Genomic DNA, 16,809 nt, shown 5'->3' with positions numbered 1-16,809 from the left:
AAAAAAACCAAATAATAGCATTAAATACTATTAACTGCACCAAGTTTGCTGCACACAAGCCCAATGTAATCTTCCTAAACACAATTCTGCCAAAGCATTTCACACTGCATCATTTAATTTCTCTTGCCCTGGTCTTGCATCAAAACATGTCTTATCCTACTGCACTTCCTCTGTATTCAGTCCTGCTCTAGCCACTAGGATAAAAAAAAAAACCAACCAAATATGCATTGCTACTACAGTCCTTTGTGTCCCTGCACTCACACCACTTCTTAATCACTACCTGCTTAATCCACTGCTCCCCACAGTGTGAGAGCCCTTTTTCCCAGATCCACCATCCCAACAGCTGTCCCAAGACCGGCCCTGGAAAAAGGGTCTAAGAGCATGACAATGCAGCTTGTTTCCCTATCAATGTTAGGCCTGGGAGCTTCCCAGGATGTCCTGTCTAGGTTTGTCATAGCACATCAAAGTCCTCTCCTCAGGTTTAGAGAATGCTTCAATTAATCCTCTTTGGTCCTTTCTTGGACACCATCTTCATCTGCCTTTCCAGCTACGGCAGATGTTCCAGGAATCACAAAGTCAAATGTTTTGAGAGGTCTCTGCCTCTTCAGGAGCCTCCCCAGCTCCAAACCAACCCAGCCTCCAAAAAGGCAGATGCTGAAGTTGCTCCACAGGGGGTCAACCACATTTTAGCCACTATGCCCAACTCCTACTTGGAAATTGTCACACCAAAACCTGTCATAACTGTAAGCACACAGTAACTAGGTTAGTCCCTGTGCACCAAATAACTCATACAAACCACAGGTAGAGCTCAGCTGTCCTGGAGTGACTGGGTTAAAAGATGAACACCCTGCATCCTTGGCAGCAAAGAGGAACTGCTCTCAGACAGTCTCTTGCTACCATACATTTCCAAATTTTGTATGTGCGGATTTTATTAACCCCAAAGGACATTCTGTTCCATTTTACAGTGAAAAACTCTCTCAATTGCAGAGAAACTGATTTGTCCAGATCCTTTGGACTTCTCCTGACCTCAGCTCCTGTGATTTGCCTGTTATACACACATACTGTGTGCTTCACCACACATACAGGGAGAGAGGAGAATGGCATCAATCTCTGGGACCTCACAGAGCTGCTGGAAACCTGCAAAGCACACACATGGGAAAGCACACCATAAGACAACGTCATGGATACTACATGAGCTGTGGTGAACACCAGAGTTAGCACTAACAGGGCTACCAAATCCCATAGACCAATCCCACCAGACCAAGCTGAAGGCTCACTCCAGTCCCAGAAGGCTGGCAGTCCTTGTTTCTACCTGTCACATGACAACAACATTTCCACTGAACTCCAATCAGCACACTTAAATTCTTCCCTCCCCCACAAATCCTCTAACCGTGCAGTTCAGCACAGTGGCATTAGCAGCTGGATGTCAAACACAGGTGTGCTATTAAGAAAGGCCAAGTTATTTCATTTCCAAAGCCTTTGCACAGAGGAGCACCATTCAAACCAGGCACGTTTTTCCTCAAGTTCCACCTAAACAATGACTGACTTTAAATAAAAGCTATTTGTTGTCACGCCTTCATTTGCCACACTCAGAGGCACAGTGGGCAAATGTTGTAAAAGCTCCACCTTTAGAAGCAGAAGGTTATCTGCAACCTCAGTTGGCTTCTGTCACTTCTGGTGCTGTGTGTGTCACAGCAAAATCTGTAACGCATTTAGTGACTCACATGATGACAAGGAACACTAAGCCCTTGTGCCCATGCACAGCACCCTCCATAAAAGCCACTTGAGCTCATCAAGATTAGGAATGAGCTCTTTCTTAAATCCAGCCCAATCCAGTTAACAGGCTTATATGGAAATGCTGAGAGACAGGGCTGACAAGTGGCAGTGCACCTAACTTGCAAACACCAGTTTGCTAAAAAGGAAGAATGTGTCAGGGCTATCTAACTCAGGCTCACAATTGCCTCTTTCCTCTTCATATACTCCTTTAGAGATGTTTTTTCTCTAAAGATATGAATTAAAAATGGCTTGGGTGACCTTTGTGATTACTAATCACTGTTATAAATCTTGTTCCAGTAGGACAAAGAAAGCAAACCAACTGTTAAAGACAAGCCCATTTCATACTTCCTGATCAAATAGCCTTTTTTTTCTGCTCATAGCGTATGTTTGCATAAGTTGATTTTCTTCCGCTAAAAAGATGCTGGCATGCATCAAAATAGAAAAAAAAAAGGCACAGAGATGTTTTGAGACTGCTTGTTGTGACATCAGCTGGTGATAAGACACTACTGTCCCATCTCTCATTCCATCTGTGCATAGGAATGCAACCTGGGAAAGAGTTGCACATGACCTTCTGCTGAGGAGCAAGCACAGTGGCAGATGTCCAAGCCCTGCCCTCCCCACCACTGCTGAGCATGCAGGATAGCTCCAAAATGAAGGCTGAAACAAAAGCTTTCTCTCTTTCAAAAAAGAGCTGCTTTGGGATTCCACACTTGAAAGGTAATAACATTAAAGTACCCATAACCTCAACTTACTAAGACTTGATTTTCCATAAAAGGAATCAGAAAGGGGAAAAGAGAAAAGAATAAACATCAATTTTGCAAATAATATAAATAATTCTAGGAGTTAAATGAAAGACATTTAGATGTGTAAGTGTTATTATGAGAAGTTAATATTAAAATAGTTTTCTGTGAGATGCGTGGAGACTAAGTCAGCATCACACTGAACACAGTCAGACTTAAGGGAAAATGGGTAGTTTGCACAGGACATTTCACTTCTGACAACATATTTGTTTTCAAATAGTTATCCATTTACCACAGCTGAAAAGCATCAGGGCAACAAATTAGATGTATATCGGTGTAATTAGCTCACATTTCTAATATCACAAACAGCTTCCTGGAGCACAGTTTGCCTAGCTGTTAATTTTAAAACAACAAAACACACACACACACCCCACCCCCCGCAACAAGGCGGGAGCACAAAAATTGTTAAATTATACAGCCAATCTAAATCACAATGAGCCTATATAAAGATATACATTTACTTTTACATATATATTTAGTTACTTTGGTGGACCTTCAGATACTTCAGATCAGGCTTTTAGTCAAAATGCTTAGAGAGAATTCTTCAGAAAAGGCAAAAACATACAATACTGCTCACATACCAGCTAAGGAGGAAGAAGTCAGAAGGACAAATAGGACTTTTCAGGCTTTCCTAGCAGGGAGGTACAGGAGGAGAGAGTTTCCAACTAGAAATGATGAGCTATAGTTTTGAGGATGATAATATACAAGCCTCCACTTGAGACCAGGGCTGATCGATGTGAAATTGTTGGTGACCAAACGATGGTTTTACCATTTTCCATAAAGGTGAAAGTGAGATAATGTTTATAAACGAATTCTTGTCAGTGTAACCAACTCACATGGTGGCAGTTAGTTTGAAGATTGCAGAAGGAAAATCTACCATGAGTAAGCCCCAAACAATGAAAAAGAATTGATTAAGGAATTAGGGCTGTTTCTAGACTTATTTCTAAAGTGAGGCTTCAACAGTTCAGATACATTTCCACAGGATGTAAACACAGAATTCTCTCACAGTCATTTGAAATTTTCACACCACAATTACTGCCTGATTCTGGTGTATGACTGGGAGGTCATCAGTGCTAAGAGAACCAGGTTTTAAAAATCACAGAATCTGGGAGTCGCTTCTTTCTGTTCCCTGAGAGCTGTCCTTTCAAAAACCATGCCAAGAATGAGCACAGATATTCTGAAATTATGCCAAAGTGCAATCACTGATGATATTTCCGGTCAGTCAGAAAAAAAAAAGAAACAAACAAGCAAACAAAATTACTTCACAAATGTAGTTTAAGAATTTATTCACCCACAGAATATCTTTAAGAGAAAGAAAATGGAAATGCAGCCCAAGTGAAACTAATAAGAGAGAACAATTTTGGCAGGTGAGATGTAAGATGGAGATTAAGAGGTCCAAGAGCAAGGCTGAAGAACAAGGAAGCAAATGCATAGTGACAAGTAATAAGGCATTCCTTAGGCACACGGGAGACTGGAACTCCAGAAGAGCCAGTAGGTCCTGCAGACTCTCCTGATGCAAAGTCAGTGAGGGCAGAAAGGGAGATTGCACAGAAGTTAAATGGTCCCCCTGCTTCGTTTTTCACTTCAGAGCAGGGAAGGGAGATGCATGCCCCCCGGGTTATACAAGTAAAGAACTTGAGGCAGAACTGTCAGACAGAGTTAGGGGAAATGAAATAAAGCAAATGAAAAAAAAAACCAAAAAAACAAACAAACAAACAAACAAAAAAAAAAATAAAAACACAAAAAAAAAAAAAACCACCTACTTGAGAAATTTGATTGCACTAAACTGCATTTCCAGAGCTGAAAAAAGTCAGTTAAAAGCAAGTGTAAACCAGCTACCCTGAAATAGGAGCCCCACAAACTAGATGAGTCTAAAAAAGCACACTTTTCACAATGATAAATCATAACCTGCAAATGGTAACTCACTAACCCAGAAAAAGGTTTCAAAAACATATCCTGTCTATTTTTTGCCAGATGTAAATTGCTCGGATTTTCAAAGACTTTGAAACTGTTATGAGAGCTTCGTATCTTGGGACAAGAGGTAATTGTCACTCTTTCAATATTAGCCAAGGAACGGAGACTCCCAGGATAACAATAGTAATTTTTTCATACCAAAGGGAGATGCTTTAGCACCTGAAATCCTGCTGAGGATCAGTGTTGCAGAAAGCATTTGTGAAGTATCTGATACAAAGAATGGAAAACAAGGCCACAAAACACAAATTGTGGTGTTAACCTTCAGTATGGGTGTCCTTGTTCTCCCAACTATCCAGGCAACTGGACAACACAAATACCAGATAAAATTCACCACAGACATATTGAAGTCCAATGGGAAGAAAAAAAAAAAAACACAAACAAACTATATATATCTATATATATATATATATTTATCTGCTTCCACTATACACCAGTCACTACTGAACTAACTTCTAGACATGAAAAAGTTCTGAAGACAGATGATGTCATATCCCTGTCCTTAGCAAAAGAGGCATTTCAGAGTAGACAAAACTTTGGAATAGCACTTCTAAAACTGTAAGCTGTAATATGAAAAAATGTTTGACTGCGGAAATTAAAATTATAGAATGCTGGGTTAAATTTCAACTAAATGTGATTGCTAAAATAAGGACATGAATTGTGAACACACTTCGAAATAAAGAAACTGAAATATTCTGTTGATTTAGAACTAGGTATGGGGCTGTAAAAGGCTACTGAAAATGAGAAACATGAGAGAATATGTAATATTTATGAAAGGTGACCTACTGCACTATTTAAATAGAAGAGAGATTAAAGAAAAGACAAGTTGAGGTTATGAAAATAAGGACATTACAGACACATGAATTCAAAATTAAGATTCAGGAAACCTCAGCTATTCAGAGTAATGAAAATACATCTTCAAAACCTAAACAGATTGCTTGTGACTTATCTGCCTAGGGGAAAACCCCTTCCAGATCTGTCCACACTTATAGCCAAGGAAAATGAACACTATTTGCAAAGATTTTTAAGAAATCCACATAAGCCTGGTTGTACAGAACTCAACCCCTGCACTTCCATCCACTTACACATCTTTTATAACAGGACTGAAGAGAGCGGTCCATGCCTAGGGAAAAGCCAGGCCTAACTCACAGACTGACCCAGCTGCTGCTACAGAAGCACTTTTTGCCTTCAATTGTTTAGCTCTGCAAGGCAGCAAAGCTGGGAGCATACAGGAATCCGAGCAAGAAAACCAGAGCTCACTTGGGATCAGCAGCGGCAGCTTGGAAGTTCTGCTACTCCAGAAAGTATTTAGACCTAGAATGTATATTTTAAACCTGAAGGAATAGAAGAAAGGTACAAATGAGATTTAAAAAATATCCCTTTCATTTCATACCAATCACACTTTTCATCAGGCAGTGAAAACCAAGCTTATTCTCTGCTAAGGGCACTGATCAAAGGCTAAAATGTTTTTTGCAAAAGAAGTTATGATTATAAGGGGAGAATAAAAAGAAAGAAAAGAGAAAAAAATAGCAAAACATCCTGTCCTGTGAAGCAATTGAAAACGACATGCACAAGTTTTGAGGGGGAAAATGAAATAAAACATTTTTATTCAATTCTACAATAATTGTAGGAATAATTGCAAATAACAATTACAAATTATTTCAACTGTTTCCAATCATTTTATAAATAGACAATTTTATAATAACTTATAATTATTGCAACTGTTTAAAATGTTTACAAATATTACACTTAGAATCTAATTCTCAAAGGTATGCTTTGAAGAAAATTTTAGATGTATCAGGAAAGGATAAACTTGAGAAAATGCCCCTTGTTGCACACTGCTGTATTCTATAGCACTTATTTCTGAGACATCATGTTCATAAAAATGACCTAATGAAGAGCATGAGCTGGACATCACAGGGCAACATGAAGAACTTACTGTAGCCACTGTGTCTATCTCCTACCTAGGTCAAGTCCTTGTTTCCATTCTTTCAATGCCCATTAAGTGCTGGAAGTGTTCAGATACAAACTAGAATTCCACTGACCTGAAATCACAGATTCAGTAACACAAAAATTTCCATTTCGATAAGCCTTAGATGAAATATTTCAACCTCAATTTTTCTTGACTTAAGGCAAATAATTTACACTTCACAGACTTCTCCTGCTTTGAGTTTCTTGTTTGTTGCAGTTTAAATAAGACAAGAAATTCCCGCCCACAATTACTTGAGAAATCTCAGTTGGTAAAATCCCAACTGGAATCAGAACCTTATTGCACATGCTGAAAGTGTCGATGCATAAAGATGTGAACTTGTCATTTACAGTACATGTTGCACAATTGGTAAGTCTAAAGTTATCTAACACATTTTTGCTATGCATCCCTACATTTTTTAAAGTTTCTCCCAGCAGAGACTTGCTTTTGGGGTGTGTGTAAAGCATGATGTCAGGGCAAAGTCTCTACACATCTCTCTCTGTTTCCGCTATAAAAACACACGCCTGCCATACCCACTCATCCTACGGTTGTGGTTAGCACAGGAAAGAGGGGCTCTTATTTAAAGGACTTGCAGACAGAGTCATAAATAATTCAAACTAAAATATAGTACATAGCAACTAAATGAACAAAGTAGATGCTCTAAGATGCCACCTTTATTTTTTAAGCCCTTTTCTTGTGTGGCAGTATTCAACCTACCACTGCTCTCACCCTTTGGCAAAGCCAGTCCAGAGGTGCTGTATTTGGGCACAGAGAAACAGCCAAAGAAAGGCCAGGAACACGTAGGACACTACATGTTCCACCACGAAAGAAGAGGTGCTTGTAAATGTTAACTCCATTGCAAAATACTGGAAGTGCCTATAAATGTTTTTGAAAGCAGCTTCAAAATAACTTTTCTGGATCAATATTATGAGTAAGAATAGGAAGTTCACTTTCCTATGCCTTTTCGAACTTTGGAATTTTTTTTTCCATCATGAAAACACGGCAAATTTTCCAGGTAGTTGCAATCAAAGAGAGAAAATGTTCCCCTCTCTCCTGTGTTTCTGATTTCAGCCAACTTTACAAAACATTTCAGACGTTAAGTCCAGAAGATTTCTCCCTTCAGAGACAAAAACAAGGATTGATCCCAGTGGGAAGATGGAAGCCTCCACTTCTCATCAGGATTAGCTCAGAAGCTTCACAGCACAAGCTTGTCATTCAGGGACAGGTTTGGCCAGGGGTTATACACCCATATGGCCCAGACTCTGCCTTGGAAAGGTATGGCTATTAACATGAACTGATAGAAGCAGTTTATATTGGAAAGTGGAGGAGAAACCCAGATCATTAACTTGTCTCTACCAAAAAAAAAAAAAAAAAAAAAAAATTAATAGAAGAGCAGCTCATGCTTAAACAGAAATATACCAAGTGAAGCTGTCAAAGGCCTTATGGTAAAAGTGTTTCTACAAAACCTTCCACAAGAGCTTTCATCCCACCCACTCACACAGGGCATGGACCCAAGCACATACTGTGTCATCAGAGAGCTTTATTTCCACTAATTATGTTAAACTTATAAATGAAGTTTGCACAATCAAGCAAAGATTTCACATGCACTTTTACATATTTACTTTGTCTAAGTAAATCCCACTGTTCTCAGTGAGGTAACTCAGAGCCCATAAAGATGTTCCAGCATTGTACAAGACACACAAAGACTATAGCTCAAATTGGAAGTGATGGAAAAAAGACAATGGCACTTCTTAAAACACATACACCTATAATCCCAATGACCACTCAATATTAATGAATCCAAAATACAAACTAAAACCCATGTCCCATTTAATGACAGACTCTTGAGCAAACAAATATGAAGGGAGAGAAGCTTGCCTTTTCTTCTTTATCATCCCATAAATACAGTTTCCCATGGTATTTGCAAGCACAGCAGACAAGATTCAATGCAGATACCATGGGCAGCCCATAATCCCTGCTAGCTCTTTACAAATCCTGTGCTGGTGGATGGTTTATTTGGATTAATACTAGAAGGGAAATGAGAGCAACCTTCAGGCTCCTCTGAACTCTGCAGATCTCTGGTCAAACTGGCCAGTGGATCATTGTACTGTAACTAGCTCCCACATGGGTTTCTGATTTGGTTTGTGGGGGTTTTTTTGTCCTTCTGCTGCATAAATAAGCCTAGAAGAGGAGGAGGCCCAGAGCACGGAACAAGTATGCTAATGCCATATCATACCAACTGCCATGCCAGCAGCAATCACACACACACGCCTGCTCACACGCTCCTGCCAAATAATCACTTAAGCAAACATCGACTACAGAGATTAGCAAAAGCGTCTGACAACGCGCAAATCGGACAAGAAACATGGGCTGAAGGGACAGCTTAGCAAAGTGAGGATTTACTAAGTGAAATGACATGAAGTTCCCGAATCAAAGCTTGCAGCATTTTTGGAAGACTGCTGAAAATCCTATCTGTTGGCTAGTAGATTTTTTCCACCCAGCCGTCCCTACTGCATATCAGCTGCAGCCAGACAGGCTTCTAATAAAAGCAAGTGACTCTTGCACAAAGGAAAATATCTTTCTGGCCTCTGGGAAGGCAGCAATCCAAGCAAACAACCAGGCACTCAGGTGGCACAAGCTACTGGGAAGCAACCACAGCATCTCAGGGGCTTTTCAGCACCAAAAAGCAAGCTAAATCCCTACAGTAAACCATTCACCTGGTTTTCCAGGTGAAACCATCCTAGGCAGAAAAAGAACTTCAAATTATTTCTGTTCAATGTGATGGGAGGGAGGCTACTTTTAAACATGCAATTTTTGTTGTGCGAACTAAAGGAACAAAGTGGTTTTCTACCAGATTTAAGGCAGAACACCAGAACAAATTTATTATCTCTAATTTACTAAAAGATGCTTCAGTCCAAAGGCACTTTCAATGAATGCAACAAGATTTTGCTGCAAGAAGCACAAGAAGAGTCACAACCATTTAGCAGCATAATAGTGCATTTGTGTCTTATTTTGAAGAATTTGTTGCCAAAACAAAGGAGGAGGTACTCTTTCTAAATCTTAGACTGAATTATATATTCCTTATTCTGATGAAGCTCTTGCTGAAGCATCAACTTCGCCTGAATAATGCTTGGAGGCTGTGTGCCTGGTTAAATATTAATCTCATCTAGACAGGAAGAATATGATTTCTAGTGAGCTGAAAAAGAACTAAATATTGAAATGGAAGAATCTCGGTTGTCTGAAAACAAGCTGTGGCTTTGTAGCACCATTGCACAGACACCACCATATCAGAACCACCATCTTTCTACCAAGGCTATTTCTAAATCAATTCCTATCTTACTCTCAAAGACAACAAACCTTCCTTACAAGAGCCATCCGTTACCATCTGACAAAGTGCCTAAACGAGCATTACAGAAATGTTAAAATAGGCATTTTGAGACAATGCCACTCTTCCCACTGCTGCTCACATGCCATAAACCTGCTAAAAAAAAAAAAAAAAAAAAAAAAAAAAAAAATAAAAAAAATTATTTTTAAAAAAAAAAAAAAAAAAAGAACATCTAAAATAGTTATCTTTAAAAACAAAGTTTTTGGTACAACAAATACCTTTACATAACGCATTAAGCACATTTTGGATGCTCCTATCACAGGAGGAAAGATGCTACAGACTGTGAGCAGTTGTTGTTGGCTACAGATGGGTGCATACATTTGCACTGCACTACTAAGGCTCCTTTGCACTTCGAGATACATGATGTGCGAGGAGTAGAGCTAAAAAAATAAATACATACATAAATGAATCTGTTGTTCTAGTGATCCAGTAGAAACAAGGAAGCCTTAAATGCAAGAGTCATATCATCTTTAATTGGTTATGAAACTAATGCCACTGTTTGCATGGCTCTGAGGGAAAAAAAAAAAAAAAAAAACACAAAAAAAAGAGAACAAAACAAGTTCTGTGCCTGATATCCACTGGAACTGAATCTGAGAAGTTAACTTAGTTATTTCTGTGCAGGGACACTCTGCACTCTAGCTTCCACAGACACATATATATTTACTGGTTGTGTCAATGCACAAGGAATTCAATTCCAAAGTACCCATGGAGTCAAATTATCTGGTTTTTTGCATTTTTAATCCTTAGAGACAGAAAAACCCACAGGTAGATGCAATTAACAAAGTCAGATGATGAAGACAACAGCAGAGTTGTCTCTGTGCTTTAATGAGCTCAGAAGATGAAGACCAACTTTGCACTCCAGCCTAAGAAACCCACCTCATAGTCTTGTGCCTGTCTCCACTCAGCTGGACCAGCCTCCCTAAAATGTATGAGCCCAGGTGTACAGATGAGGCTTTTGGAAGGAAAGCTGAGCCCATCCAGTTTTGTCTTCCTTCCCAATTGTTCTGTCTGGTTTTACTCTTAATAGGAGAGTTTTTGTACAGATAGGGAATTCCTCCAAAAACATTGCTTGAAGATGGCAAAATTTGTGTTTCATTTATGTGGTTAGCTACCTGTAGACCAGTGTCAAAATACGGATTTAGACTGGGGTATTAGAGAATTCCTCGTCTTTCTCTTCCCTCCCCAAAGCCATTTGATGATCATTTCAACCACAACTAAATAGGGGATGTTTACAAGGTCCAAGTTATCCTGAAACTGTGTAGAAACTAATGAGGAAGGAAGATTTTTATAATGCTCTTGTGAAACATTTAATGAGCTCTGAAATAGTGGTGGCAGACCTCAAAGGAGAAAGGTCCATTTTAAAACTTTGCAGTTTACTAAATGGCAGTGTGCAGGAGCCCCAAGCACTATTTATTTTCAAAGACTATTTATATCTGAAAATACCCAACTCCTGTAACCCTCTTCTACTCGAAAAGTCTTTACCCCTCTGTTGCAGCTGCCATGCAATCAGTGGCACTTGCCAAGCAATGTGCTCCTAAGGCCCAAAATAACACATTAATACATTTTTCTTAATGCAATGGAACTGGATTTTGCCTCAGATATAGTTAGCTCATCTCCTCACTTCCAGAGGTCATCCCCATTAAAACCAGAATGTGCCATTCTGGGAAGGCTAGGAAGGGCTTTTGGGAGTGGAGGGATGGTGAGGGTGAAAATCCCCTGGCTTTATCAGTAATACAGCTTTCTTTTATTACATTCCCATTCCCCCTTCTCATCCCCCATCAAACTGCCTACAGCTGTGTTCTCTCAATCTTCAGCCTGAAAGAGATGAAAAAGCAGCCTGCAAGACGACTACTGTTTTTCAAAAGTCACTCCTACACATATAGACAACGAAGCAAATAAAGTTAAAAAATAAGAAAATCATCACAGTGCCACTGCAGAAGGTAGAGCCAGATATTTTGAAATGGCACAGTTTTGTTCCTTGGAATAAAAGAAGGTGAGACATATTTGCTAAGAGAGTGTCTAGTTAGGAGAAGTCCTGCTGACCCTTTCTACCATGGTAAGGTGAACCATTGCTGAAAAACAAACTGAACTACTTTAATACCACCACCTGCAACAGGTCCTTTGAAGTCTTCAAGGTCCTTATTTTTCACTTGGTAAGAAACTGTAGGAGCCTGAAGAGATTCTGAAAATATTGATGAACTCGGCATCACAAGATCACTTTTTCTGGCAACTCAGAAAAATATTAAGACACAAATTCCATACTGACTGCCAGCTCTTATTTCATGGGTTGGATCAAGCTCATTTTAAAGGTAGTGGAATTAAAGAGATCTTCAGTTGATGACCACTTCTGTTCAATCCAAAATCAACAGTTTGCAAAGCACATTTGAATTTTAAAAAAAATTGATATGGTCTTTATTCAGTGCCTAATACTGCTGACACGAGTAACAAGTAGTCAGTGCCCTGAAATTTAGTGATATACAGAAGATGTGTCTTTTCTCATCTGGTTTCCCTGCTGCTCTGTCAGTCCACAGAGACACTGCCATACCATTTCTTATGCAACAACTCTGCTCTGTGGGTTACTGGAGTAAAACAAAAACTGTAGTTTTTGCAGTAAACTGCAGTGGGTTACTGCAATAAAACAAAATCCACATTACAGAAGACATTGCTGGCTCCTCTAATTCCATTTTTCCACAGTGCTTCTGCTGAAGAAATTGATGTCAGACAACTAACTCAAATTTCCCTGAACTCCCCTCAAACACACATTGAACACTTTACAATGCCCACTTTTCTATTTTCCTCCCCACAGCTCACTGGAGAGGACCCTCTGTGCATTCAGAGCAGCACAATGAAGAATGATTTCCAAAGCATTAACTTGGAGCCATTGAGACTTGGATGTTTTCAAAATGACTCTATTGTGCTTAAAGGATTCTAGACTACCCCAGCTACTCTAGAAGAGAGTCTTTTTCCCCTTTCTCAAAACATCCATCCCTTGAGCCATCCCTGGAGTGCATTGTTGGGGCCAATTCCTTAGTGCAGCAAGTTCCATCAGTCAAAGCTCAACAGATACAAATAATATCAGGATATGGATATAAATTAGTGCGACAGACCCTAAATAGTTTTGACAGGTTCAGTAAGTATATATAGTGACACAGAATGCTATTCCTGCTCTCAGACATCAATATGTAGACAGAAGATTGGGGGCACCATGGAAACTCAGCGACATAAGAGTGGTATTGATTGGATAGAAAATGAGGCTGCAATTTAAGCTTAAGGCTGCCAGAGATGCCAAGAATGGAGAATGACCTCCAGCAGTGAATTTTCAGCATAAGCTCCCTGTGAACAAGCCAGTCCAAGAAGGATAAATCAGGGACAAGCTCACCAGGGATATGGCTCAAGCGAGTGTCGCTACCCTAAGCAGATGAGAATCACTCTGTGTGTGCACGCGTTACAGTGACCTAGTTCGTTCAAAGACAGCATTTTGTATGGTTTATTATGGAGCCCGGAACAAAGAGATTTCCTCAATTAAAGTCCTGAAATGCATCCTCTAAATGAAAATGCTTTTGATACACTGACCAGCAAGAGGTTGTAAATATCGAAGCAAAGCATACATTGTTAAAGAGCAATTCCCACAGAAAATGCCACAGTTGGGAATGTAGGTAATGAGGGGGCCTGAACAGAACAGAAGCAATGAGCCATGCCAGCTCCATCCCTAATGCCCTAGTCTTACACTAAAACACTTGTTATACCATAACACTAGATAAATTGTATTTTCCTTGACAAAAACCCCAACACACACAAACACACACACAGAAAAAAAAAAATAGTATGAGTTAAATGAGTGCATTTTCAGAGCTCCTGTAAAGAATTCTTTTTAATTGTCTAAGGAGTCAGGAACAACCATTCCCAGAATAATAAAGACGAAATTGAGGACATGTCAAGGAAGTACCTTGCCGAAGCCACGACTGCTGGAAGTTTACTAAGTAATAATATTCACATTCGTGGCAGAAAGATTAATCTACACAAAACATTCACCAGTACAGCTGTGTCAGGAATAAGATAAGCCTCCAAAGTGTCCCCAGTGTCAGGCATACGGTACTGGGATAGCAGCACTATGTTTTGTAAACCTATAGTGAGACAAACCTTCTGCTGGCAAGGATGCATCAGCCACAGACTGTATCTCAAATAACTGGGGATAGACGTCTGGATAACTGCAAAAAACCTGCTGTTCTTAGGCCACTTCTACACTGTAAATGAATATTTACCATTTGTAAGAGAAAGGTTTGTTGCTGGCTTCCCTCTTTCCCCACCCAAGAGCTGACTCAGGAGTAAAGTCGGTGAGTTTCGGTCCTTCAGTTTCACCCAAAGCTTCATACATAAAAAATCACTGAAGAGTTTAGTGCAGCCTGGAGTTTATTAAATCTCCACTTTGCTTCTCATTAGCAAAAGTTGCTAAATTATGCATCAGGAATTGGTTTTCCGGCTTTTTGGGGTCAGTTAAGGGGGTTTGGGGTTTGTTTTTTTTTAGTTTGATGAGGTACCCTCTCCATGCACTTCCAAATTTTCTTTCCTACAGCAAATAAAAAATTTTGTCACAAATACATTGGTTCCTGTTTCCTTTCAAACTATTTCTCATGATCAAAAGTTCAGACTTTTTCTTTTTTTAATTCTTATTCTTTTTCATGGAGGAAACAGAAACAAACAGAACAAAACAAACACACAGTAACATTAAATTTGTTTTGTAATCAGCTTAAGAACACTGCTCAGAACACATAAAAGCCCAGGTATTTCTTTGTAGCAACTTTTACTTTCCTTCTCTCTTTCTCTCTCTCTCCATCCCTTCCCTCCTTCTCCCTAATAGAGTCAGTTACACACATCGTTTATTTCTTGTTCAAAAAGTTGAGCTTTGCTAAAAGCTAAAAAGACTCAGTGCCCAGAGGGAAAGCAAGGAAAGGACATCAACTCAAGAGATGATGAGCCACAGGTAAAATGTTCCTCTACCATAATACAAGTCATTGCAAGCAAGCAGGATCTAGTTAAAACACCACTAACCATAGCTGCAGGGTTATGTGGCAGAGAAAGATTAAACTCCTGTCACAAACCTTTCCCCAGTGCTCCCAAGAACCAGCCAGTCTCTCAGGTGCACATCCTAGGAGCCAGCTCCCGAGGGTACCACTACATTAAAGTGCAGTAGCCATTCACCACCAAGGCAAAGCCACTGGCAGCGTGGAAGAGAGGTGCAACAGCCAGGTGGAAGAGGTAAAAGGAGCAGATAAGCTCCCGCAGGATGGAGACTACCCCTCCTCTGTGAAAAGTTGTACTTTTAAAAAGGAGAGCAGAAAGGAGGGTAGGGAGTTAGAAGCACCGGGGCTGGAGACTATTAAACATTTGCAGAATCACATATATATTCAACAAAGAGGAAACTGTTTTCACCATTGTTAACTCAGATTTTCCCCCAGCCTATCCCTCCCGAAGAAGGAGAAGACAAAAACTAACGACGGCAGTTTTAGATAGAGCTATCAGCTCTTGCTAGATTTAGTTGTTTCACCAGGAGTAAATCAGGGATAAGAAGGCAAGTCCCAAGAAAAAATATCAGCGGAAGCGCTCCTCTGAAGGTACAATTTAAACTCCCGAGTTCCAGCCGGGACGTTCCTGGCACAGGGGAACGCAGGGGGTTTGCCGCTCCGCTGCCCTTTTGTCCTTCGGAACGGACCTGCCCGAACACTCCTGCCGCCCTTCCCCGCTGGAGCCCGTCACCCACCGCCACCGCTGTCCCTCTCACCCTGCACTGGCATTTAAACGCTCCCGGGGACCGAAGCACCGTGGCAGCGCTCCCCACCCGGCAAAGCGCGGTAGTTCCTGCTCCTGGGCACTCCCAGACCTCACCCACCACCGCGGCCAGGTGTCTCCGGGGCTCAGCTGTCCCCCTCAGGTGCACCCCTGCTCCCACCCAGTCCCACGGCCCCTCTGGCCGGCCACCCTCTGCGGAGTCCTGCTGGGGCAAGTGTCCCGGAGCCGCGGCAGGGACGAGGGGGAGCGCTTCCCACTCTGCCCGGGGAAACAAGCGCCGGAGGCACCATCCCTCGGGCAGACTCCGGGAGTCCCCGCCGCTGCCTCGGACTTACTTCGGGCGGCAAAAAGCTCTTCTCCCGCAGCTGAAAGGGGCGAGCCGCGACCGTCCCCGGTGAGCAGCGGCTGCTTCTGCCGCCGCGCGTCCCTGCGCTCCTCACGGACGGGCTCGCCGGCCGCCGCCTCACGCCCGGCTCTGCTCTCTCTCTCGCCGGAGCTTTCTCGCCGAGATCTTTATACTGGAGGCAGGGAACCTGATCCGCGCTTTGACTCGGCGGAGCCCGGGCTGCGGCGAGGCGGCGAGAGGAGGGAAGGCAGGCGGGCGCCGGGGCAGAGCGAGCGGCCGCGCTGCCCCCTCATGTGATGCGGAGGGGCGCGCCCGCCGGGCGGGTCACCCGCGGGGCAGCCTCGCCCCCGCCGCGGGGCTGGGCGGGCGCGGGGGCGGGACGGGACGGGACCGAACCGCTCTGCTCCGCTCCTCTCCTCTCCCCCGCAGGTCCCCCGGGAGCAGCGCGCCGGGGAGAGCCGGCTGGGGAGCTGCTGCAGCGAGGTTCGCCCGAGCGTCCCTGCCGGGCTTGTTAGCCCAGCAACTTGCCCTCCTCTTCATCACCCAGGGAGAGGGAGAGGCAGCTCGCCCTACAGCCCGGCCGGTGCGGGGCTTCAGCTGCTTTTTTGCAGGTACAAACGTCCCCCGCAGCTTTTGCCCCGGTCGCCTTTGGCTGTCAGAGTTTGGAGAGCTCTAACTTCGGCCTCGCTGACTTCCAGCTTGCCATTTTCACCATAGAGTGATCGGCTGGAAATACTGCTCGGGAGTGGGAAACAAGAAAATAAATAAATAAAAA

General features: G+C 42.0%; 1 protein-coding gene across 1 annotated transcript in view; it reads right to left on the bottom strand.

Annotated features, from left to right (window-relative positions):
• Positions 1–16,313, bottom strand: part of PTN (pleiotrophin) — a 77,443-nt gene extending 61,130 nt beyond the window's left edge. The window contains exon 1 of the mRNA XM_041487509.1: positions 16,024–16,313. The gene's annotated coding sequence lies outside the window, so the exon portion shown is untranslated. The remainder of the gene's footprint in view (positions 1–16,023) is intronic.
• Positions 16,314–16,809: the final 496 nt, after the last annotated feature.

The sequence above is a fragment of the Pyrgilauda ruficollis genome, unplaced genomic scaffold, assembly GCF_017590135.1.
Source record: "Pyrgilauda ruficollis isolate IOZ18807 unplaced genomic scaffold, ASM1759013v1 scaffold80, whole genome shotgun sequence".
NCBI classification, from domain to species: Eukaryota; Metazoa; Chordata; class Aves; order Passeriformes; family Passeridae; genus Pyrgilauda; species Pyrgilauda ruficollis.
The sequence above is the reverse complement of the archived record's forward strand: the minus strand, read 5'-3'. Positions and strand labels throughout refer to the sequence as shown.